The sequence below is a fragment of the Podarcis bocagei genome (genome assembly GCF_964188305.1).
Source record: "Podarcis bocagei genome assembly, chromosome: W".
Lineage (NCBI taxonomy): Eukaryota > Metazoa > Chordata > Lepidosauria > Squamata > Lacertidae > Podarcis > Podarcis bocagei.
This window is the reverse complement of record NC_138131.1, coordinates 80,156,028-80,183,024: the sequence shown is the minus strand read 5'-3', so window position 1 is coordinate 80,183,024 and position 26,997 is coordinate 80,156,028.

Genomic DNA, 26,997 nt, shown 5'->3' with positions numbered 1-26,997 from the left:
CAGAGGAGAAGATGGTGAAATGCAAACAGGGGACACAGAAAGGGCTGAACTCCTCAATGCCTTCTTTGCCTCAGTCTTCTCCGAGAAAGAAAACAATGCCCGACCTGAAGAATTTGGAGCAAATGATTCAGCAAAGGAAACACAGCCCAGAATAACTAAGGAGATAGTACAAGAATACTTGGCTAGTTTAGATGTATTCAAGTCTCCAGGGCCAGATGAACTGCATCCAAGAGTATTAAAAGAACTGGCAGATGTGATCTCAGAACCACTGGCAGTCATCTTTGAGAATTCCTGGAGAACAGGCGAAGTCCCGGCAGACTGGAGGAGGGCAAATGTTGTCCCTATTTTCAAAAAGGGGAAAAGAGAGGACCCAAATAATTACTGCCCAGTCAGTCTGACATCAATACCTGGGAAGATTCTGGAGCAGATCATGAAGCAAACAGTCTGTGAGCACCTAGAAAGGAATGCTGTGATCACCAATAGTCAGCATGGATTTCTGAAAAATAAGTCATGTCAGACTAACCTGATCTCGTTTTTTGACAGAATTACAAGCCTGGTAGATGAAGGGAACGCAGTGGATGTAGCCTACCTTGATTTCAGCAAGGCATTCGACAAGGTGCCCCATGATGTTCTTGTAAAGAAGCTGGTAAAATGCGGTCTTGACTCTGCTACCACTCAGTGGATTTGTAACTGGCTGACTGACCGAACCCAAAGGGTGCTCATCAATGGTTCCTCTTCATCCTGGAGAAGAGTGACTAGTGGGGTGCCACAGGGTTCTGTCTTGGGCCTGGTCTTATTCAACATCTTTATCAACGACTTGGATGATGGACTCAAGGGCATCCTGATCAAATTTGCAGATGACACCAAACTGGGAGGGGTGGCTAACACCCCAGAGGACAGGATCACACTTCAAAACGATCTTGACAGATTAGAGAACTGGGCAAAAACAAACAAGATGAATTTTAACAGGGAGAAATGTAAAGTATTGCACTTGGGCAAAAAAAATGAGAGGCACAAATACAAGATGAGGGACACCTGGCTTGAGAGCAGTACATGTGAAAAGGATCTAGGAGTCTTGGTTGACCATAAACTTGACATGAGCCAACAGTGTGACACGGCAGCTAAAAAAGCCAATGCAATTCTGGGCTGCATCAATAGGAGTATAGCATCTAGATCAAGGGAAGTAATAGTGCCACTGTATTCTGCTCTGGTCAGACCTCACCTGGAGTACTGTGTCCAGTTCTGGGCACCACAATTCAAGAAGGACACTGACAAACTGGAACGTGTCCAGAGGAGGGCAACCAAAATGGTCAAAGGCCTGGAAACGATGCCTTATGAGGAACGGCTAAGGGAGCTGGGCATGTTTAGCCCGGAGAAGAGGAGGTTAAGGGGTGATATGATAGCCATGTTCAAATATATAAAAGGATGTCACATAGAGGAGGGAGAAAGGTTGTTTTCTGCTGCTCCAGAGAAGCGGATACGGACCAATGGATCCAAACTACAAGAAAGAAGATTCCACCTAAACATTAGGAAGAACTTCCTGACAGTAAGTGCTGTTCGACAGTGGAATTTGCTTCCAAGGAGTGTGGTGGAGTCTCCTTCTTTGGAGGTCTTTAAGCAGAGGCTTGAAAACCATATGTCAGGAGTGCTCTGATGGTGTTTCCTGCTTGGCAGGGGGTTGGACTCGATGGCCCTTGTGGTCTCTTCCAGCTCTATGATTCTATGATTCTACAACCCTGATGGTCCCAGACAGAAGACAATCAAGATCACAAGAACTTGCATATGGGAGTGGATTTGGCACAGACTGGAACAAAGGACAATAATCAGCTCTTCCCTCTGGGGGCAGGAAACTGCAAAGTCCCCTCTGTCACCTGGAAAATGACTCATGGGGAGGGGGAGAAGGGAACCAGCCAGGTGACAGGACACTCAGGTTACCACCACCACCCCTCCCTCAACCCCTCCTTTCTGTGATGTATGCATGATGTTTCTGGGGGTGGGCTTGACCTACAGGATGAGAATTTCAAAAGTTTTTATAAGGCCTTGCACACCATTTTTCTGTGTCTTTTCTCTCTCTTGCAAGTGAGGGGAACACCCTGTTGCAACAGTTCAATAAAGGCCAACCCTACAGGCTGCTGTTTTGCTCCAAGTTATCCTGGTTGGTGTCTTTGTTTTGTCCAAGGGAGCCCTCAGATTTTTCTGGTAACAGTTTGGCGACCATGCTCAGGGACACTTGGTCCTCCTGTGAAGGTGAGGGGGGAGATGGAGGGGATCGGGTGCCACTGGGCAACCTTAGCCCAGGGATCCCTTTTTCCTCTCCCTACCTCCTCTTTGCGGGCGGTAATCAATTGTCACCAAAAGCCCAGCCAGGGGGAGCAAAGGCAAGGTCAAGCTGGCTAAAGAGAAAGGATCCCGGGATCCACGAGGGACATCTACGAATGTGAGTATGGTTTGAAGTTAATACATTGGGAGGGGGTGGGAAAGTAACGTCTCCATGACAGCTGGGCTTTTCTTCTTTCCATCTCTGACGTCTTCCCTCGGAGTCGCCTGGAAGCGTCCTAAACTCTTTCTCTCCTTTTCTCTTTCCCGATTTCCCTCTCGGAGCCTGACCGGGGAAACCGTGGAAAGTCTCCTTTCCTCTTTCCCCCACGTCTTCCCTCGGAGTATTAGTCTTGTAAGCAGCGCTGAATAAATTCCGAATCCGTGGTTTTTACCGGGTTAGAGAGACCCGTGGTTTCCAGGCTAGTGCCTGTGGTTTTCTGGTAGGCAGGGATTGCCTTTTAGTTGAAGGGGAAAAAAATCAAGTACTGATAGAATATTCTTCTCTCTACCCCCCCCCTTCTCTGTCCCTTTCTTGTGCTTGTTTTTCTATCTCCTAGTGTAATCTACTGAGCAACCCCCCCTCAGTATTAGAGGGAAAATGGGAGCTCACTCTTCTAAACACCCTAGCTGGACTCCTCCTGGCAACAAAGCTTCCATGAAGCCTTTTTGCCCCAGAGAGGATTCTGATACGCCCCTCCAGTTTGTCATCTGCAACTGGGAAAAATAAAATGAAATAAAATAAAGGGGCAAAATGGTCTTTCCAAGTACAAATTGCGAGACCGTTGTAACTTTTAGTGGGTGGCTTAGGCCCACCACCTGGAACCCAGGGCACAGCGGCCACCTCAGAGATCCTTCAACAAAATCAGGGTGTGAACCCTTAGGGAGAGCTGAACACATCAAATTTGTGTTGTTAAACTATAAACTATAACCTAAAGCTAGAATGTGAAACCGTAAACTTAATGGTGCTCAGAAGGCAGTAGATATAATAACAGCCCAGCCTGAGAGCCCACGCATTAGAGATCTTAGTTTCTCTAAAAAAAATGAATAAGAGATGTACTCAAAGATTTAGAAATATTTAAAGGGTTTGTGTTTACATTGGCTTTGGCATCCACAGACTGTTCTTAAATGCACATAGTTTTAAAATTGCAAGCTTGCTTCAAAATTTTTAAATATAAGGGCCTTAGCAATCTTAAACAGGACAAAAATGAGAATGAAGCGTGCAAATGTTTGTTATTTGAGAGAGGCTCCAAAGAGTCTTCCTCCGAGTAGCTTAAGTGAGGATTATGATTTTAAGTTGACGGTAAATGATGTTTTGTTGCAACTTTTGAGTTTGTGAGCCTACATCCGTGTTCCAGTCTTTTTTTCCAGTATTTTGAAATGTGCTGTGAAGAAACTAATGTTTCTGCTGCAAAAGCCTAGTTGAGCCAACTGCTCTCTCAAGCTAATATGCAGTGTACGTATTTCATTAAGCATATGCCTATGAAAATATGGTGTTCCTTCTAAGAAAATTGTTATTAAAAGGGAGAAGCTTCCATAGCCAGCAATTGTCTATCTGAGCCCTGATACCAGCCTCTATAAGACTTCCTGGCCTCTTTTCTTGGAAAATGCCCCCCCCCCCTTGTATCAGTCTCTTTCAGTTTTTTCCCCCTTCTTACTTCTGTGCCAGGTAAATTTACTCCTGAGTAAGCTTCCTTTAAAAGGAAACTACGGGGAGGGGGGGCAATCTTTTCTAAAGGTACCTTGAATCTCACTTTCCTATGTGTGGTTGTTTTAAAAAATCTTAATTAGGCTTACTGTTCCTAGGCAAGTTCAGAAAAAATGTTCACTTTTGTATTCCTTTTAATTTTAATTTTAATTTTATTTTAATTGATTAATTCTATGGCTCTTTTAATCATTTGTGAGTGATTATGTCAATTGAATTAACTATGCTTAATAAAAGATCCTCTCCCTATCTTAGGAAAAAACTGTTCACTTCAATTTTCCTTTAAAGATCATTTCTCTAGGAACTTGCATTCTTTAGTCTAAGGAAGCAAACTCACTCAAACTATCTCAAGATCTGCTAAAAGGGTTCTGTGTAAAGTTGGGTACTTTTATTTTCCTCTTCCTTAGTACATGATAGGAGCATGGATGTTTCCTTTCCCAGTTGTGCTTGTTGTTGTTTAGTCGTTTAGTCGTGTCCGACTCTTCGTGACCCCATGGACCAGAGCCCCATGTAGAGTGAGTTACAATAATCCAGTCTGGAGGTGACCGTTGTGTGGATCACAGTGGCTAGGTCAGGGCGAGAGAGGTAAGGAGCCAACTGCTTAGCTTGCCGGAGATGAAAAAATGCCGCCTTTGTTATGCAATCTGACCTCCATGGAAAGGGAGGTGTCAAAGATTACACCCAAACTCTTAACGGACGGTGCTGGCACTAATTGCACCCCCGCAAGAGATGGGAGTTGCCCCCTCAATCCCATATCGCTCCGTCCCAGCCAGAGGACCTCTGTCTTCGAAGGATTTAACTTCAACCGGCTCCCACGTAACCATCCAGCCACAGCTTCCAAACATCTGATCAGTGTGTCTGGGGCCGAGTCAAGATGGCCATCCATCAACAGATAGAGTTGGGTGTCATCAGCATACTGATGGCAGCCCAGCCCAAAACTCCGGACAAGCTGGGTGAGGGGGCGCATAAAGATGTTAAAAAGCATCGGGGAGAGAATCGCACCCTGAGGCACGCCACACACCAAGGAGTGGCGCGATGACAATTCCCCCCCAAGTGCCACCCTCTGTCCCCGACCGGAGGGAAATGAGCGCAGCCATTGAAGGACTGTGCCCTGGACCCCCACGTCGGCAAGGCGGTGGTCCAGAAGTTCGTGATCGACCATGTCGAAGGCTGCTGACAGGTCTAGAAGAATCAGCAGCCCCGACCCGCCTCGATCCAGCTGCCTGCGGAGATCATCTGTTAGGGCGACCAGAGGCGTCTCGGTCCCATGACCAGCGCGGAAGCCGGACTGGAATGGATCCAGAGCCGATTTTTCATCCAGAAACCCACCAATTATAACCTTTCTGCCTCTCACTATACCCCAGACTTTCCCAGTATTCTACAGGATTCACAACCTTACTACGGAAGGGGGCTCCGAAACATCATCGGAGGAAGAGATGCAGGGGCAACAGGAAGTGTCAGCGGCTGCAGAACAGCACCAGTCTCCAATGATGGGCAAGGGAGAAAGAAGTCTAAGTAAGAAGAAGCATTCGGCCAAGAAGAGCAAGAGAAGTAAGCCTTCTGATTCCGAGGACAATTCAGAAATGCTTCCCTGCTGCCCACCACCTGCTGGGACCTGAGCTACCAGAATTACTGGATGGAGCACGTGGGTCCCTATGTGGAAAAGAAGCAGCCAGATCCCTCTAAGTTTGGAAATTCAAAGCTAAGCGAGTCCCTCACCGTGAGGTTTGCTGGGTGTGTGCCAGGGGCCAAATTGTAAGTATGCACATGAATGTGAAAAGTGCCTAGGTAACTACCCGGCGTCCTCATGTTTTAAAGGTAAACAGCCCTTTCTGGGCGGTAGGGGGCATTTCCACCAGGGGTCTTGAAATGCTCACAGACCAGCCCAAAGAACAGCCACAAACCGGTATTAATTCAGCCGCAAACCGGTATTAATTTGGCCCATGGTTTTGGCGTTCTCTTCTGTTAAGCTCTCACGTCTTAGATCCCTCCTAACTCAGGGGACCCCCTAAACCAAACAAACAAAAAACAAACAAACCAGTTAGGGAAATGCTAGCTATTGCAAAAAGAAAATAAACAAATAAATTCTGGCTGGGAGGGTGGCTGGCCCCTTCAGGGAGCCGCCTATACTGGCTTTACACATTTCACCTTTAGGCATCGTCCCTAAAAAGTCTCCAGGAGAGTATCGTATGAGCCACAACCCATCCTACCCTAGAGGTGGCTCAGTCAATGATGCAATACCACAGGAGCCTTGTTCTGTGAAATATGCCTCCTTTGATCAGGCTATAAAAGCTTATTCGCAGGTTCAGCAGGGGAGCACTCTTGGCTAAGTGTGTCATTGAGTCAGCCTTTTGCCTCCTGCCAATTCACCCAGAGGACTTTCTGTGGCTAGGTTTTAGGTTTAGGGCTTATTCATAGACAAATTTATGCCAATAGGGTGCTCAGTAGCTTGTGCATCACTAGTAATAGCCCTGATTGCGCTTCTCTTTAGAGGCTTTCACCTCCCTGGCTGAGGAGCTTGGGGTACCTTTGGTGGCAGACAAAACAGAGGGTCCAGTTTCGACCATAACCTATTTTGGGTATTGAATTGGACACAATCGCACAGACATCAGCCTACCAAGGGAGAAGCTAGCAGCACTTAAGGAATTAATTCTGTAACTTCTTCCTCTCAAGAAGGTCACCCTTAGGCAGAGTCGATCACTCTTGGGTCACCTCAACTTTGCATGCCGGGTAGTGCCCCCTGGCTGCCCCTTTTGTAGGAAATTGGCTAGCTGTCAGCGGGACTGCATGCTCCTCAACACAGAGTGTGCCTCTCTAAAGTGATCAAGTAAGGCCTGGAGGTTTGGTTAAAGTTCCTGGATAAGTACAGGGGAATTCTTTGTGGCAGGACAATTTGATGCTGCGTTCAGACTTTCAGGTACAGTCTGATGCAGTTGGTTCCCTGGGGTTTGGTGTCTACTTTAGGGGATGCTGGTGTGCTCAGCGTTGGCCTACCAGCTGGCAAGGAAAACCTATCACGCGTGACCTCACCTTCTTAGAATTTTCCTATCGTAGTTCTGGTGCACTTGTGGGCTGATGAGTTCAGGAATCACCAGGTATGCTTCTGGACTGACAATCAAGCGGTTGTCAGTGTCCTGTCTAAACAATCATCACACTCTCCTAGGGTGGCAAACGTGCTCCGGTGCTTTGTCCTTTTGTGCTTAGAATTAATCACCTATTTCTCTGCCAAATTTACACCTAGGGTTAACAATGACATCGTGCATGCTCTGTCTCGTTTTCAGATGGACTGTTTCCGCTCATTAGCACCAGAGGCGCAGCAATTGCCACAGCCATTCCTGGAGCACCTTTGGAACATGATGTCCTGAAGTGAGTATTGGCTTTAGTAGTCCCATCCACGCTTAGACATCATAAAAAGGCTTGGTTGGACTTTATGGAGTTTCAAGGCAAATTAAAAAATGCTAGGCTTGACACACCCCCTACCAAGGCTGAGGTTCTGCAATACTTGGTACATTTTAGGGAGCTGGGTCGCGCAGCAAAGACTCTATAACATCCAGTCAGCTGCAATCTCCTCCTTCTGTAAGGCTATTTACTCCATAGACCCTTGTGCAGATTTCTTAGTGTGAAGGGCACTGGGGGGCTGGCGCAGGCTGCTGCCTCCCAGCAGTGATGGTAGAAGGCCCATAACATATGACATTCTATGCCAAATCCAAACAACAACAACAACAAAAATAAAAGTTAAGAAGTATCTGTTGGTCCAAGTACAAGGCCCGGTTATTTTTCGGCTGCATACGCTATTGAAGGAATGGGTTTCTGTGCAGGGACCCAAAATCCACTTTTTTCTGTTTCCAAGGGAGCATTTCTAGAATGCTTTAACTTGAGCTCTTGAGCCAAAACCCAGCTGTATAAACAAGTGCTCAGAGCCCTCTCCTTTATCAGTTTGTGACGGCAAGGATGACCTTGGCTGTTCTAGTGGAGTAGGGATGACATGTCTGTTAGGATATTTCCGTTCCACCTTAAAAAGGGGACAGGCTGTTGTGATTCACAACCTACGTATTTCCTGCTCACAGGAAGTTTCTGTTTGTCTATTGCTTTCGTTTCTCTCTATGTGCCCGAGACATCAACGCAGGCAGTCATGTTTTCTTTGTTCTGACCAATGCTGAATAAAGTTGTAAATAATGCTCTCCTGCGTGCATCTTTCGCTGTGCAAATTCTGCTGATAGAGCGTGCACCAGCTCTGGAATGTGGCAAGCTATTTCTGGAGCTCGTGTTGCTAATTGAATGATACTGCGTGTCTACGGGAGATCGATGGATCGTCCGGAATCGACGTGGGGTCATGATGGCCTTTGTCTCCCTGGCAGTATCTCAACAACAGGTTATGGTCCCAGATTCACAGCACTTACAGGAGAGTAAGACTGCGACAGACTGCTGTGAGTTATGTGGAAAAATTGCCGAGGCAGAGTGACTTTGATGTCCGGCTGGCTTAATTGACCTGGGAGCCGCGCTTCGTGATTTATGAGCTGCCGAGATAAGAAGTTTTTGAAGGCATAAAGGCTCACGGCTCAAGTAAAAGCCTGGAATGGAGTTTTTCCAAGCCTCTGAAGGCACTGAGTGCCCAAAGTTACAGGCACAATTATGAGACTTGGGCAAGTTGCTGTGAGAGTCTACTTCGTCAGTTTGGAGTGTGGCATACTGTGTGTGAAGCCCCACTAGTTCCTCTGACAGATAGATGGAGGGCCCAAGATTCAAGGGCCATAGACGTAATTGTCTTGTCCGTCTCTCTGGAGGAAATTGCTACGCTAGCTGGCAATACGACAGCACGTCAGATGTGGAATGCTTTGAAAGTAGCTCATCTGCCAGTCATCCCAGCCCAGAGTTTGACTGCATCGGAGGTCCTGGCTGTTTCCCAGAATGCGAGTGAATGCAGGGATGCTGAGGGCACCGGTTGCAAGCTGCAGGGGGAGCTGACTGTGATGTCATCCCAGGCAGCATTCCAGCCTCCAGGGGGAGCCAAGGAGTCGGCAGCTGAGAGCTCTGATTCCCATGAGAGCCAAGGTCATCGTCTTTGCAGAGGCCAGAAGGCCAGAAGTAAACAGAGACAGATGCCTGTTTGATGGCCAGGAGCAGGGGGGCAAGCAGCAAAAGCCCACGCCGGTGGAAAACAAGGTTTTGCTTGCTGTAAAAGCTGCTCCAAAGGCCAAAGCCAGATTTATTGTTGATTCGGGATGCACCCACCATCTGGCAAAAGATAAGCATCTGTTTATCTCCTTCACACCTCAAGACGGAGAGATCCACCAGGCTGATGGAAAGACGTTGTGAATCGCAGGAGAAGGGACTGTGAGACTTGCAAGTCTGCACACTACCATCAAAGATGTACTTTATGTTCCAGGTGCTGCAGACAATTTGCTCAGTGTCCCACAGCTGACTGGGTGTGGCTTTGAGATTTCCTTCAAGAGGAGCATCTGTGTCATCAGGAAAGGCAAATAGGACATTTTGCATGCAAAGTTTATGGATGGCTTATTCTGTATAACTTATGATGACAATGGTGCTGCTGTGTCAAATGTTGATTCTTGTTGTGTTGCACAAACTAACAAAGTTCTTCATGCAGGATGCATTCACAAGGCACACAGAAGGTTTGCTCACATGTCTTGGCAGGCACTGGCCAAGATGCCGGAGTTGGTTCAGGGTTTGAACATCAAGCCCTGTAAGTATCACATGAAATGTGTATCTTGTGCAGAGAACAAGGTGAAGGTTGCTCCAAAAGGCAAGGAGTCTAGCAGGCAGGCTTCCAAACCCTACCAGCTAGTCCACGCAGACCTGGTTGGTCCACTTGCGCCCTCTTTGGGTGGAGCAAGGTACTTCATGGTTCTAATTGATTCTTTTTCCAGGTACATTCATGTGTTTATGCTGCAGCAGAAATCGGAAGCGTTTCCTAGGTTCAAGGCATTCTGTGCTTGGTTGGAGAATGTTCACAGTAAACGTATTGGCTTTCTCTTTACTGATCAGGGCGGGGAATTCACTTCTCAGCAGTTTGAAGCTTTCCTGACTGAGAAGGGAATACAGCATGACTTGTAAATGTTTAGATCGCCATGGATGAATGGACTTGTGGAGCGAGCAAACCAGACATTGCTTCAAGGCCTAAAAACCTTGTTGCATGATGCCAATCTCCCTGGGAAGTATTGGGGGGAGGCTTTATCAACGTTGGTTTATTCCTATAACAGGAGACTGTCATCACCTATTGGTTGTACTCCCTATGAAAAGATGTTTGGTAAGAAACCTTACGTCAAACACATGAGAATCTTTGGTTCTGACATGTGGGTACACACCCCACAGAGCAACAAGCTTGGGAAGCGTGGGGCACATGGTTTGTTCATGGGGTAAGAAAAAGGTGCATACAGGGTATGGATGACTGATTCTAAGTCCATTAAGTTCACAAAGAGTGTTGCGTACAATCCTAAGTGGGGGGGGGGGAATGTGGGGATTTTCCAGAGTTACCCAGAGGAAGATGAAGGTGATGTGAAAAAAGCAGATAATGTTGAGGTAGAAGAGGAAGCTGAGGATGATGATGATGATCAGAGTTCGGATTCCAGCTCAGTGGGCAGCGCTGCTGCTGATGTCAGCGACAGTGATGACACAGCAGACTACAAGAGCGCAAAGGCCTCAGTCAGACCATCTGATGCGTCTGACAATGAACTGGAAGAACCACTGTTCACCATTGGTCACTTTTCTCCTAAGAAGGAGGAGGTGAGTGCAGAAGACTTGCGTCTAGTACGCAGATCTGAAAGGGCCACGAAAGGCAAAGCTCCAAAGAGATTTGCTGATGAGTTTGCTAAGATAGCAACTGCTATTCTTAGTAGCTCAGAGAAGGTGTGGGAACCTTCAAGCTTCAAAGAGGTTCAGGAGTTAACCTCTAAAGATGCTGAGCCTTGGCTTAATGCCATGAAGGCTGAAGTTGATTCCTTGAACAGGAACCAAACTTGGGAGCTGGTACCAGTAGTCCCAGGAATGAGACTGGTTGGCAGCAAATGGGTCTTCAAGGCCAAGACAGACCAGAATGGCAAGGTTGTCAGACACAAAGCCAGACTGGTCGCCAGAGGTTTTTCACAGGTACCAGGACAGGATTACCACGAGACCTACTCACCCACCGTCACGTATGAGAGCATTCGGCTAATGCTCAAGATTGCTGCAGAGGAGAAACTGCATGTTTCCCATCACGACATTAATACAGCTTTTTTGTACGGGGTTTTGGGGGAGGAGCTGTTTATGCTTCCACCTGACAGGATGCAGATACAGAAGGGAATGGTCTGTAAACTTCGGAAATCCTTATATGGTCTCAAGCAGAGTGCCAGGTGTTGGAACACAAAACTCACTGAGACATTGCTTTCTCTAGGTTTTCACCAGGGCAAAGCTGATCCATGTGTGTTTGTCAAGGAGGAGGGGCAAAACAAACTGTATTGTTTATGTTTTGTTGATGATCTTCTGATGTTTTGGAAGAATCAGGCTTTGTACCAAAGCACCCTAGCTCAGCTGAAGGAGCACTTTGACATGAAGGATCTTGGTGAGGTATCCAACTATCTTTCTCTGCAGGTGGAGAGGGACCAAGCAGGTAATTTTCTGGTACACCAAACACAGAAAATTGCTGATGTATTAACTAGGTTGAATTTGGTTGATGCAAACCCAGCAGGCACACCGATGGTGACAGGTTACCAGGTAGATAGTACTGCTGAAGCGTTTTCTGACACTACGCTGTACAGATGCATTCTAGGCAAGCTGAATTTCATTGCTAGATGTTCAAGACCTGACATAGCTGTAAGCTGTAACCTGCTTAGCAGACATGCCAACAATCCTACTGTTCAGGATTGGAAAGCTCTGAAACGCATAGCCTGCTATTTGAAAGGGACTTTGCACTACAGGCTGAGGTTCACCAGTCAGAAGACTGGAGGTCTTGAAATCTTTGCAGATGCTAGTTTTGGAAGTGACACCACAGATGGTACAAGCACTTCTGGAGTATGCTACATGTACAACCACTGTCTGTTTGACTCGCTGTGCAAGCAGCAGACAACAGTGAGCCTAAGTTCCTGTGAAGCAGAACTCAATGCTCTGTCATTTTCACTCATGGATTGTGAATGGTTGATGCAACTGTTTAAGGACATCAGAGTTTCTGTGAAATGTCCTATACAAGTGTATCAAGACAATAGATCCTGTTTGGTTTTGGTGAACTCAGAGTTGCAAGCAAAGAACCAAGTACCGTATTTTTCTCACCATAGGACACACCGGACAATAGGACGCACTTTGTTTTAGAGGGGGGAGAACAAGAAAAAAAAATTCTCCCCCTCTCTGCCCAGCGCCCCTTCAGTGAAGCGGCAGGAGGCGCTGCACAGAGAGGGGGAGAACTTTCCCCCTCTTGTTTTCCCGCTCTAAAACAAGGTGCCATTTAAGGTGCGTTCAGGCGGCTACCTTGGAAGCCTGGAGAGGGAGAGGGGTCGGTGTGCACTGACCCCTCTCGCTCTCCAGGCTTCAGGTTCCTTTTGACCTGCTCTTTGGGGCTGGTGCGGGGAAGCCCACCACCAGTCCCAAAGAGCAGGTCAGGGAGCAACGGAAAGGCGCAGGGAGAGGCTCCTGTCATAGCCGCGCGTCACCTCTCCAGCCGGGAGAGGGTCGCAGGGCTATGGCTTCTTTAGCCCTGCGAGTGCTCTCCCGGCTGCAGAGTTGACGCGCGGCTATAGAGGCTCCTGCCATAGCTGCGCGTCACCTCTCCAGCCGGGAGAGGGTCACGGGGGGCTGCTTTAGTCCCGCGCGTGCTCTCCCGGCTGGAGAGGTGACGCGTGGCTATAGAGGCTCCTGCCATAGCCGCGTGTCACCTCTCCAGCCGGGAGGGGGTCGCGGGGTGCTTCTTTAGCCCCGCCCGCGCGTGCTCTCCCGGCTGGAGAGGTGACACGGGGCTGTAGAGGTTCCTGCCATAGCCGCGCATCACCTCTCCAGCCGGGAGAGGGTCGCGGGGCTATGGCGTCTTCGCTCCATAGGACGCACACACATTTCCCCTTCATTTTTGAAGGGGAAAAAGTGCGTCCTATAGAGCAAAAAATATGGTACTTGCAGATTAAGCTACATCGTGCAAGAGAGTGTATTCAGAAAGGACTCCTTTAGGTGTCCTACATGCCAGGAAATGAAATTCCTGCTGATCTGTTGTCTAAGGTTGTTAACAGAGAACAACCTAAGGTTTATGTACAGAGGTTGCAGTTGGGTTGAACCACAGGTACTACAGGTTACACGGAAAGGGGGAGGGTGTTAGGATATTTCCGTTCCACCTTAAAAAGGGGACAGGCTGTTGTGAGTCACAGCCTATGTATTTCCTGCTCACAGGAAGTTTCTGTTTGTCTATTGCTTTCGTTTCTCTCTATGTGCCCGAGACATCAACACAGGCAGTCATGTTTTCTTTGTTCTGACCAACACTGAATAAAGTTGTAAATAATGCTCTCCTGCGTGCATCTTTCGCTGTGCAAATTCTGCTGATAGAGCGTGCACCAGCTCTGGAATGTGGCAAGCTATTTCTGGAGCTCGTGTCACTAATTGAATGATACTGCATGTCTACGGGAGATCGATGGATCGTCCGGAATCGACGTGGGGTCATCATGGCCTTTTTCTCCCTGGCAGTATCCCAACAATGTCTAGGTCTTATCTTACGTCCTGACGCATAGACCTAGTCCGGGAACAGTGCCAGAGTGTGTTCTTGGAGTTGGTGACCTCTTGCTCCAAGATAAGAGTAGGAACAGGAATACCCTTTTATGGTCAGAAGTACAGGAACGAATATCCTTTTATGGTTAAGAATACCGGAGCAGGAACACATGTGATGTCAACCTGCGTGTATAGGCTGATGTGGTTGGATTCCTGGGGAAGGAGGGAGAGGGTGCCTGGAGGATATATATACTGCATGAAATTTCTCATTTCTTTGGACTTGCTGTGGACTCACCACACAAGTGCCTTCTGCTATCTGGAGAGCAGAATAAACTCTTTCTTTGAACCAACCTTGGTGTCATTTGACTTCCTTCCTCCTGTCCGGGAGCAACGCAGAGCCCACCAATCAGTAAAGTCTAATAAGGCTACACCATTGCCTCCTTTGGCGCTCTGCGCATTGGCGAAGTGGTTTGTGAGGGCCAACAAGATTCCGCTGCTTGGGGAAGTTTGAGAGACCTGACCTTGTCCAGATCCAATTTAGTCCTGCATGTCCGATGTTCCAAAACTGATCAGCAGGGAAAGGGGGCCCTTATTCGGCTCCGAGCAACTAGTCACAATGGGCCATGCCCAGTAAAGAGTACTAGACATTTCATGTACGTGAGACCAACCGTCTCAGGCCCATTCCTCATACATTTGGATGGCTCCTACCTTGCACGGCATCAGTTCATGCGCGCTATGCGAAGGGCGATTGCTGCCTGTGGTTTACCCCCAGCTGAATTCGCGACCAACTCCTTTCGGATTGGGGCCACCAGCACAGCAATGCATTTGGGACTCTCAGCTGAATGGATGAAGGACTTGGGGCGGTGGAAGTCACTGGGGTCCTCTAGCTTGGAGGCAAGAGGGAACTCTGTGGGCCGTCCAGCCCACCCTGAGCTCAGGTAGTACCAGAAGCCGATGCATTGGGTGCCCCCAAGCAGCGGGTATATCCCCATCCGCAGTGCCGCTGCTTGACCTGACACCAGAGAGCCAGTGCTGGTGTCGGCAACCATGTAGTGCCATGGGGAAGGGAAGAGATGTGTTCCAGTTAGATCTTCTTCTGGATTGGAAACCCTGGGGGTCATCCAGTCCAACCTGCCGCAAGGCACCACTCACCCTCCGGTGTGCCCAGGGTGTGGTCGTCAAGCAGACCTTGTTCCAAGGAGCCACCCCGCCACGCCCACCTGGTGGGGCCAGCTCCTAGGAAAGGACAAGGGCTGGTGGGATCTGGAGCCGTTCCTTGACTCCCAGCACCCACCTGCAGGGTAGATGACCCTGGGTGTGCCATCCAGCTCTACAATGCTATCATTCTGTGACGTTGTAAAGCAGGACATGCTCAAAGCAGAGGGTGCTGGATTTTAGTGCTGCACAGGCTGCTGCCCCTGGGTGGGCTCAGACCCAGCAGGGAATTTGGTTTCCGTGTAACATGGCCACCCCATTTCTGGCACGACAAGATACACGAGGAGAAAACACTTTCCTGTCTCCTGTGGCGGCCAGTTCGTCCCTCTCGCTCTCCAGGCTTCAGCGAAAGCCTGCATTCGCCCCAGAGGACGCACACGCATTTCCCCTTCATTTTTGAAAGGGAAAAAGTGCGTCCTATAGGGCCAAAAATACGGTAGTTTTCACTTAGTCTTGGGTTTCTGGTGAATGTGCTTCATTTGCGGCTGGCTTCATTTCTTTTCCATTGGTTTGGCTTGTTTTTTGGACTTTTGCTTTATTGCTTCCTTTGAGAAGTTTTCTTGTTTTTGCATTCTGGTGGTAATACTTTTGAATGCTTTGGGGGTTTCTGGTGAATCTGCTTTGCTTGGGGTTGGTTGGCTTCTTTGTCAGTTTCCATTGATGTTGCTTTTACATGTTTCTTCTGCTTCTTTTCAATAGGTTCTTGTGTTTTTAGTGGTTGACTTCATTGTTGGAATGGTCATTAGACATTTCTGGTGGTTTTGCTTCATTTCTGGTGGTTTTCCTTTCTTGGGGGGATTATCAGATCTCATAAAAATTAATATACTCAAAGGTGCAAACCCCCAAAAACCTAGAAATGAAGCAATCTGTTATGTACTAACCTTGGATCCTAGAAAAATAGGCAAGTAGGATCCTAGAATGCAACAACTGATTGGTCTTTTCCTCCCGGCCATTCAGGCGCCAGGAGGGAAGCAGAATTAGCCAGTCAGCTTTCCCTAAGAAACCAGAGGCCTTTCTCTTGGGCATTGTCGGCCAATTGGTGTCAAAGAAAGACAGAACTTTTTTATGTATGCTACTACAGCAGCAAGAATACTCATTGCAAAGCATTGGAAGACTCAAGATCTACCCACCCTGGAAGAATGGCAGATGAAGGTGATAGACTATATGACATTGGCTGAAATGACCGGCAGAATCCGTGATCAGGGGAAAGAGACGGCGGATGAAGATTGGAAGAAATTTAAAATTTATCTCAAGAAATATTACAAAATTGATGAATGCTAAAATGTTGAGGTTTTTAGAAAGAAAATGAGATTACAGCGACAAAAGATTAAGTAAAAGAAAAGAATAAATAAGGGACAAATTTGATAAAACTAAGTTTAGGATTTGCTGAAATAATTTTGGAAATTAGGATGTAGAAAGGGGAGGTTTGGGGGAGTCAGAGAAGTGAGGTTTATGAAAAAAAGGATATGAAATTATACATGTTTGTTTGTTTCTTTATTTGTTTGTATTGTCTATAAAATTTTTTGTAAAACCAATAAAATTTTTTTTTTTAAAAAAAAACCAGAATTAGCCAGTCAGACGGGACTCATTGTGTAAAAAATGTATATAAAAGCCTGAGGTTGTTGGGGGGGGGGGCAATAAAGAGCATGAAATACATACAGGACCCCAAGTATATCTCACAATCGTAATTTATATAAAAGAATCCATGAAACGAAAACCGCCCTAAAAGAAACAAATTCAACATAAGCCCAAAAACGAACCAGAAACAACAGAAACAAACCACATCCACCAAAGATGAGAAAACCAATGGAATAGAACCACAAGAAACCCACACAGTAAACATCTCAGGGAATGCCCCTTCCGATCGTCAGGAGAAGGGGGGGTTGCGGGATCACGACCCCTCCCACACTCGCTCTCGCGAGGCTGGCGCCAGCCTCGCGGGAGGCAGGGATTCCCCCAATTAGCATCCCCTGTGGCGCCAGCCAATCGGCTGGCGGCAGGGGCGGGCCTTAGAAAGGCCACTTAAGGTCGGGGCAGCCCTCGGCTTGCCCCTTTTCACCCTGGAGACGACGCGGTTTGCTGGGTCGCCGTGAGGTTCGTCGTCTTCCAGACTTGCCGCTCCTCGTGGTTTGGATTTCAGCGCTCGGATCGCCGCGCCGGCAGCGCTCATCAGCTGATCGGATCTACCGCTCTTCAGCTGTGCACTAGATCGCCGTGCCGGCAGCATCCCAGCAGCTCGCAAGCAAGTGGCCGCTCATCAGCTGAGCTTCGGATCGCCAGCTACCGCTCGTCAGCTGCGCCCGGGATCGTCGTGCCGGCAGCCGATCAGCAGCTCGCCAGCAAGCGGCCGCTCATCAGCTGAGCTGCGGCAGCAAAAGGGAGCGCCTTCAGCCTCTCAGCAGCCTGCCAGCAAGCGGCCGCCCATCAGCTGATCCTCCGGCAGCGGATCGGAGCGACGCGCCCCTGCCTGAATCTACCTCCGTGCTGGTCTCTCGGGTGCGAGCAGCCACCGCGCTCAAGGCTTACGAGCCGCGCCGCCGAAGCGCCACTGTCCGCATCTTCCCCACGAGCCATTGGCACATCGCTGGTGCCGCGCCGCTTTGTTTGACCCTCCCTGGACGGATCGCCATAGTGAGCAGCTGCAGCGCTCACTGAAGGTTACAAGGGGGAACGGGAGGCTATTGGGGAGCGTGGTGAGGGGTAGCGGCCACGAAGCCTCAGGGCCGGAGAGTCCTTTTGCGGGTACGCAGGGGGCTTTTGCAGCGACTGTTGCAGATTGCAGCGTCCTGGTTGCCTAGCCAACGGTCGCCATTTTGATTGAACCACGTGGCTTTAGAAGCGGCCATTTTAGTAGAGGCATCTCTAGTTGGGAGCGCATAGAGGCTTAGTGCTTCCCTTCTTACCTGGCTGAGAAGTCCCTCTTTAATTTAATTTAATTTGCCTCCGCCCACGTGGCCTGGTGGCGGCCTTTTTAAACTAGATCTGCTACCTAGCCTGGTTTGAGGAAAGCATTCGCAGTCATAGTGATTTAGCTGGTACTGAATTATATTTGAGGTTGTATAGGCTATAACCTAGCCGGTTTTTCCGGCCGCTTTCCCAGCATTTACAATTATTTATAATTATTTGGTGGTTGGCGCTAAATTAATTTGAGCTGATTTAGTATTTGATAGCCTTACGCGTTGTATTTAAAAGGACATTTGGTGGTTTATAAGGCTATTCCCAAAGTGGTTGTCAATTGTACTGGTTGCTAATATATTAATACAGAATATCTTGCTTGGTTGACAAGGGCTACCTGACCCCATTGACCGCAATTCCTGCTGTGTTTCGTTGCTTATCCAGGCCGCCTCTGCCTGGAAATTCATTTAGCAGGTTAGACTGATAGTGATATAGCCCCAGTTACATAAATAATTATAAATAAGTAATCACATATATATTTACATAAATAAATAAATAAATAAATAGAAAAACAAGTATAAATAAATAAATAAATAAATAAATAATAAATAATAATAATAATAATAATAATAAAATAAATAAAATTAAATTAAAAAACAAGCAAACATATAAATAAACAAATAGGTAAACAATAAATAAATAAAATAGACACTCGATTTGCTTACTAACTTGACTTGACTTGCGCCCACCCCCCCGAGGCACTGCTTTCAGCTTGGTCATGGAGGGCAGCAGCAACCCCCAACAATCTCAGCGTGGCAACGCCCTAATGCCAACAGGCCCTTGTAACCCTCAGGCCTTGGCCCAGCTTTTTTCCGCGCTGCAATCATTCTACGCGCAGTGCAGGGCACCTATCACTCCCTCTCCGAACATTGTCGAGGTGTCACAAGATTGCATACCAGACACCCCCCCCCCCAGTCAGCAGGGTCAGGATGGTCCCTCCACTAGTGCAGCTAACGTGGTTGAGCAGGCCCCCAGCAGGCCACGGACGCGCCTACAAGCTGCTAGAACTCAAAAATCTAAGTCAGGTCCACTGAAAGGCAAGGCACCAGCTAAAAAACCTAGGGCGAGCGGACAAAAGGCCAGGCCGGCGGTGGCCTCTACATCAGCCCCGCGCCAGGAGGTGATTGATGTTCCCAGTGTTTTCCAGGATAACCCTAGGCAACCAAGCACATCGGAGGAGTCATCTTCTGAGGAGGAGCTGCCCCCTCAGCAGGTGGCTGCTGCCAGCGACCCGGCCCCCCGTGACGACACTCCACGGGGCGGAAAGCGGAAGGCGAAGAAGAAACACCGGTCGAAGAAAAGCAAGAAGAGGGACACTTCGGACTCCGAGGAGGAAACAGGTACCTCTTCATCAGATGGGGATAGTGACGCCCCAATGGAGGCATATTGGGGGGAGGGGGAGGACACTGGAGCACCCCAGTGGGTGCATGAGTGGAGGGCAAACTCACACAGGAAGACATTTAACGGCACGCTTGATTGGAAGGATGGGGCTCTGGTTCCAGACGTTAAAGTCTCAACCAACGCTGCCACTGACTTTATTCTGGGGAACCACCTCTCTAAGAGGAAGAGGAATAAGATATTGAATGGCAATTATGTAGATATGTTTTCCTTGCTGCCCCCAGCTCAGGTCAAGGGAAAAGGGGAAAAAATTAAGTACTATGGGAAAAGGAGGTACAGGGTACCCCGGGTAGAGCGAACGTTCGAGAATTGGCTTAATGGCTATCAAGTGTTTATGGCTGTGGTGTCAAGTTGCTATCCCAAGAGGGGCGCGCACCTCGTGTCCTACCTGGCACACGTCAGGAGGGCACGGGAGATGGCAGGAGATGAAGCTGCTTTGGCGTATGATGAAGACTTTCGGAGGAATGCCTCGCTGCTGTCTTCAACGCGCTGGGACCAAAAGGACAACAATTGCTGGTTTGAACATGTGGGGCCCAATATTGAGAAGAAAGCCGCTCAACAGCCAAAATCTGGTAAGGTGGAGACCCAACGCCGTAGGCAGTGCTGGGACTTCAACAAGGGTACCTGTCAGCGCGTTACTTGAAAGTACTTGCACGAATGCGATAGGTGCCTAGGCAGCCACCCAGCAGTCAACTGCTTCAAAGGGAGGCAGCAGCCCTTTCGGGGAGGCAGGGGTCACCTCTCCCGGGGAAACAGGGGTGGCCCCGCCGGACCTGCAGCCCCCTCCCAAGGGCCAACTGGGGCTCGTTACTAACATCTCCCTAGGCCTTGCGTGCTCTCCGATAAAATTGGAGCCCTTGAGAGCATTGTTAAAGTTCTATCCAAATAGACGTGCAGCCCACCTACTGGATGAAGGGTTTTCTGAAGGTTTTAGAATTCCGGTTGCCTTCACACCCAATTCCAGTTGCCCCCCTAACCAGAAATCAGTATTAGAAAGGCCCGACATCGCGTTTAAAAAGATACAGAAGGAGATTACAGCCGGCAGGGTGGCCGGTCCATTCGCAACTCCGCCTATCGAAGGGCTTCATATCTCCCCCCTTGGTATTGTCCCAAAGAAGGCCCCCGGTGAATTTAGAATGATACACAACCTGTCCTATCCCAAAGGATCCTCGGTTATAATGACGCCATTCCCCAAGAGATGTGCACGGTGAAGTATTCGTCTTTCGATCAAGCTGTGCGGTTGGTGCGGAGCTTTGGCAGGGGCGCCTTTTTGGCAAAATGCGACATCGAGTCAGCATTTTGCCTACTCCCGGTTCATCCGGAAGACTACCGCTGGTTGGGTTTCAAATTCCAGGGAGCTTACTTCATTGACAAAGCTATGCCCATGGGTTGTTCTGTTGCCTGTGCTGCGTTCGAGACCTTCAGCACATTCTTGGAATGGGCCCTAAAGTTTAGAACTGGCTCTCTGGGGGTGGGTCATTATCTCGATGATTTTATTTTGGTGGCAAGTGACGCTGGGGAGTGCAGGTCCCTCCTCCTGGCCTTCGAGTCCTTAGCTAGGGAACTGGGCGTCCCTCTGGCAAGCGAGAAGACCGAGGGCCCGGTCACTACCATGACCTACCTGGGCATTGAACTTGACACCGTTGCCCAAACCTCGCGATTACCGGCTAAAAAATTGGTTGCCTTAAGAGAGCTTATCGGCCAAATACTGCCCCTAAAGAAGGTCACCTTGAGGCAAATTCAATCCCTCCTGGGGCACCTCAACTTCGCCTGCCGTGTAATTTCCCCCGGTCGTCCGTTCTGTGGCCGCCTAGCAAAGCTGTCCACGGGCTTACGGTCACCCCATCATAGGGTACGCTTATCCAAGGCAGTAAAGGCGGACCTCCTTGTTTGGTTGCAATTCCTGGATGGTTTCAACGGCATATCGCTTTGGCAGGATAGTTTGGTGCTGCAGTCTGATTTCCAAGTACATTCGGATGCGGCCGGGTCCTTAGGTTTTGGGGTCTACTTCAGGGGCCAGTGGTGTGCCCAGCACTGGCCTCCCTCCTGGCAAGGTAAACCAATACTACGTGACTTGACATTCTTAGAATTCTTTCCCATCGTGGTTGCAATTCACTTATGGGAAGACCAGTTCAAGAACCATAGGGTCTGTTTCTGGACGGACAATCTAGCGGTCGTGTCAGTTTTGAATAAACAATTGTCACGCTCACCCAGAGTAGCGTCCCTTTTACGGTACTTTGTCCTCTCCTGCCTGCGGTTGAACCTTCACGCTTCAGCCCAGTTCGTCCCTGGTATTGATAATAACATCGCGGATGCTCTATCTCGTTTCCAGATGGAACGCTTTCGCTCATTGGCGCTGGATGCGTAGCAGCAGCCTCAACCATTCCCGGAGCACCTCTGGAATATTGGCAACAAGAAGCAATAAAGGAGTATTGTCTGCGCTAGCGCCTTCTACCCTGAGATCGTATAATAAGGCGTGGCTAGACTTCACATCCTTCCGCATCAAAAAGGGACGGTCCAAGCCAGGCAGGCCACCGTCCAAGTCTGAAGTCATAGAGTACTTGGTCCACCTTAGAGATCTTGGCCGGGCCCCCAAAACCCTCAATATTCATTCAGCAGCTATATCCTTCTTTTCTAAAACTTTATTTTCTGTGGATCCCTGTTCGCATTTCGTTGTGTGTAAGATGCTTGAGGGCTGGCGCAGGTCCAGGCCTCACAGCCGGGACAGGAGAAGGCCAATAACTTTAGATATACTCACCCAAATCCGTAGGAAGCTGAGGGCCCTGTGTTGGTCAAGATATGAAGCCAGATTATTTTCAGCAGCGTTTTCTTTCGCATTTTTTGGCGCCCTACGCATAGGCGAAGTGGTTTGTGAGGACCGCGCAGCGTCCAGGGGGCTACTACTTGAGGACGTAACTGTGGGCAGTGCGCATGTAATGTTAAGAATCCGTAGTTCGAAGACTGATCAGCTTGGCAAGGGAGCCTTGGTTCGCCTCCAGGCGACTCAAAAGGCGGGCCCTTGCCCTGTAAAGGATGCTAGAAAATACCTGTGTGTAAGACCAGAATCTAGTGGCCCCTTTTTCTTGCATTCCGACGGTTCCTCCCTCTCAAAGCAGCAGTTCACGAGGGTCATGCGCAAAGCAATTGCCGCCATCGGGCTTCCCCAAGAGGAGTACGCCGCGCACTCCTTTTGCATTGGGGCGGTGACCACCGCCACCCATATGGGCTTACCGGCTGAAAGAATTATGGACATGGGGCGCTGGAAATCCAACGCATTCCAGGGTTATATACGGTAGACCTTCTAAATTCCCCTCAGCTTTCCCCCCGGGCACTCCTCCTGATCCGGTTCTCCGATTCTCTCTTTTCAGGTACTGGTGTGGTTCGACTGTGGATCCTCGGCCACAGCATCGTATATTGGGCAAAGCGGCGCGCCGAACAAAGGGGCTGGGTTAAAGAGCTACGGCTACCCAGCTGGGTCAAACTATCATGGATCACTAGGAGGGGTATGCGTTGGGAAGAGTTTTTCCCAGTTGTATCCAAAAAAATCGCTGCCGAGGGCCCACCCAGTGCCTTGGTCGTCCAGCTGGGCGAGAACGACTTGGCGTATAGGAAAGGGGTGAACTTGATGTGGAACATTATCAATGACTTGGAATTGTTGAGGGCATCCCATGAAAACATTACAATAATTTGGTCATCTTTGCTGGAAAGGCAATGTTGGCGGGATGCAGAGAAACCCGTGGCTGTGAATAAAGCTAGAAGGATTGTGGAGCGCACGGTGGCACGTAGAGTGGCCGCATGGGGCGGTCGGGTCATTCAGCACCCATGCATACGGTTTGACAAGGAAATGCTTTATCGCTGGGATGGCGTGCATCTATCTGATGCGGGAAATGATATTTGGTTGGCTGATATTTTTCAAGGTGTTAGGGATTGGTTACAGGTCTGAGGGTATTGGCGGCGAGCCGGCTTGAGGCTCGGTGGCGGTAGGCATTGGCCGGGGTATTGTCATGCAGATGAGGTTGGGGGGGGAGGAACGCCATCACCCCCCCCAATGCTTGAAGGGTAGTTCGTTAAAGGACTCCGAGGGGCGACGCCTCGTCCGAAACCTACGGAGGCTAGGGCCTAAAGCGCGCCCCCGAGCGGTAACCCCTCGGGGAGCGCCTAGGGATACGCATCTCAGGTGGCTCCCCCTGTTGGTGTTTAACCCTTCCCGGTCAGACCGGATAGTCGGTTAGGGGCCAATGCCTAAAGCCAATACCCTTCATTTCCTGTAATCAATAAAGTTGTGGCCATTTTCGCCCATTAACCTACAACGCTGTGTCCGTTGTCTTTATTTATTCCACCTGTGGGGGGGGAGGGAATAGCCACGCAATGCCCCTTCCGATCGTCAGGAGGAGGGGGGGTTGCGGGATCACGACCCCGCCCACACTCGCTCTCGCGAGGCTGGCGACAGCCTCGCGGGAGACAGGGATTCCCCCAACTAGCATCCCCTGTGGCGCCAGCCAATCAGCTGGCGGCAGGGGCGGGCCTTAGAAAGGCCACTTAAGGTCGGGGCAGCCCTCGGCTTGCCCCTTTTCACCCTGGAGACGACGCGGTTTCCCACCCACCCGCCCTCTAGGTTTTGCCACTGACCTTGCTATGGGCTTTGGCTGGTCGCCGCAAGGGGCCTGGTAGGAGTTTTTCCATTTGGCTAATTGGCTGGTTTTGTGAGCCACTTGGTTTTTTCGCCTACCTCGTAGCAAATCGTCACAACTCCCTCGGTTTTGGCGGTAGGCATTGGCCGGGGTATTGTCATGCAGATGAGGTTGGGGGGGGAGGAACGCCATCACCTCCCCCAATGCCCCAAAGCCAATACCCTTCATTTCCGGTAATCAATAAAGTTGTGGCCATTTTCGCCCATTAACCTAAAACGCTGTGTCCGTTGTCTTTATTTATTCCACCTGTGGGGGGGGGGGAGGGAATAGCCACGCAAAAGCGAAATCACCCCCACACCATGCAAAACTAAGGTTTAACTGGCTTTGGGGTTTCTGCGCAATTTACTTTTCCCCTCTTGTCGGGGGTTTCTGGTGGTATTTCTTCTGCTTCTCACATTTCTACTTCTTTTCTTTTCTTTTCTTTTTTAATAAAGTTTATTGGTACAACAAGAAAAAAGAAAAAGAACACAAGTACCAAATTACGCACAAGAATAACCATAGACACATAATTTTCTTAGCAAATAATAAAACATCTATTGGTCTTAACACTAAAGAACCAACCTCCCTTCTATTCCATATTTCAAATTCATATTACTTATTGCCAATACACACTTTTATCATAATTAAACTTATTCTTAATACCGTATTTTTTGCCCTATAGGATGCACTTTTTCCCCTCCAAAAATGAAGGGGAAATGTGTGTGCGTCCTATGGGGCGAATGCAGGCTTTCGCTGAAGCCTGGAGAGCGAGAGGGGGTCGGTGCTTCAGGAGAGCCCCAGCGCCAGCCCCACAAGGTCGGGGGACAGAGGGAGGCGGAACGCCGCCATCCTGCTGTCTCCCGAAGTGGTTTGGAGGCTGACAGTGGGGAGACCCCGCCGCCAGCCCCGCAAGCTCCGGGGACAGCGGGGAGGCGCAGCGCGTCATCCCGCTGTCCCCGGACCTGATCTGAAGGCGGGCAGCGGGGAGAAGAGCGCTTCTCCCTGCTGCCGGCCCCACAAGCGCCTGGGGGAAAAATAATTTCCCCCCCCTTTATTTCCCCCCCAAAAAAAACTTGATGCGTCCTATGGGCCGGTGCGTCCTATGGGGCGAAAAATACGGTAAATATAATTTCTTATATCTACCTTGCAACTATTACTCGAATGCTGCAACTGAATTTAAACTACTATATTTATTTTTCAGATATTCTTTGAAAACCTTCCATTTTGAAACAAATTCCTGTTTTGATTTATTCTTTATTTTTTCTGATAAACCATCTAATTCGGCATATTCTGTCAGCTTTTGAATCCAATCTTGTATAGAGAGGATTTCATTACTCTTCCATTTTGCTGCGATCAAAACTCTTGCTGCTGCTGTCACATATAAAAAGATACCCTTCCTCTTTTGTGGAATATCTAAATCTGTTATTCCCAGGAGGTAGGCCTCTGTTTTTTTATTGAAAGAGATCTTTATCATTTTTTGCAGTTCTGCATGTATACTCTCCCAGAATACCTGTATTTTCCTACATATCCACCACATATGGTAGAATGTTCCTGAGTCCCCGCATTGCCAACAATTACTTGACACATTTTTATACATTTTTGAAAGTTTCCATGGTGTTAGAATACCATCGATGTTGCATTTTTGAAAGTTCTCTCTAATCGTGTAACAATTTGTGAATTTCCAATTGATCTTCCATAAATTTTCCCATTGTGCCATGGTTATTGAATGGCCAAAATTCTGGGACCACCTCACCATTGCCACTGTTACCTCCTCCTCCTTGACTGTCCAGTCAAGGAGGAGTCGATAAGTTTTGGAAAGAGTTTTTCTTTTAGAATTTACCAGATCAGATTCGAATCGGGAAATTTCTGTTGAGAACCCCTTTTGTTTGTCAGATTTAAATTTTTCAAATAACTGATGGTATTGAAACCAGTCTGAGATGTGTTCTCTTATTTCCTCAAAGTTTTTAAATTTTATTTGGTAATCTCCATTTTTTAGAAGTGCTTTATATGTTGGCCAGCTTTCCTGGGTTTTTTTTTCCGTTTTACTGCTGTGTCTTCTATTGGAGAAGTCCACCACGGGACTTTAGGCTCCATCAGGTCTTTATATTTTTCCCATACAGCAAAGAGTGACTTTCTTATTATATGGTTGGTAATTTTTTAATGAATTTTCGCTTTTCCATATATCAGGTAGGCGTGCCATCCCCAACAGTTGTCAAAACCTTCCAGGAGGTCCGAATCCTGCAACGTGCACCAATCTTTTAGCCAGGTGAAACAGGCTGCCTCGTAGTAAAGTTTTAGGTCGGGTAGAGAAAAGCCTCCTCTCTCTTTTATGTCTATTAAGATCAGGTGTTTAATCCTAGGTTTCTTCCCTTCCCACAGGAATTTGGAAATTTCTCTTTGCCATATCTTGAGACAACCTGCTTCGCCCAGTATTGGAATCATTTGAAATAAAAAGATGAATTTTGGAAGCACATTCATCTTTATAATGGAAATCCTACCCAGAAATGTTAATTTTAGTTTACTCCAGGTTACAAAGTTTTTTCTAATCTCTAACCAAGTTTTGGTGTAATTATCCTGAAATAAGTTTATGTTCTTGGGGGTGATCCAAATACCCAAGTGTCAGAGCCGCTTCCAGGTCCCAGCTCACAGAGGACCACGCTAGCCGGCAGTATTGTACAAACTTCTTTATTGAGTTACAGTTTCCATTTTCAAGCCGCAGCGCGCAGCTCTACGTCTTAGAAGCTAGACCGGCAAAGCTCCGTCTGAGTCTCCGCCTCCTGTACACCAACTTAATACTCTAGCCTTACTCCACCTCTTCCGTCTTTCCTTTCTCCTCTGGGTCCCTCTACCCCCCGTGGTCTCTTCCTTCCTGGACTCTTCTGACGCTGACCCCCCCGACTCTTCTCCCTCCTTGCGGCGGGCTTTAGGACCTGGCTCCCTATCCGGGCTGCTTACTGTGCCGCCTTCCTGTGCATTTGAACTTGGGGCGCGCGCGCAGCCTTCAACCTTCCTCTTGACCGTTTCCTCGCTCCCCGATGGAGGTGTGGCCAATCCTAACTCCTGCCC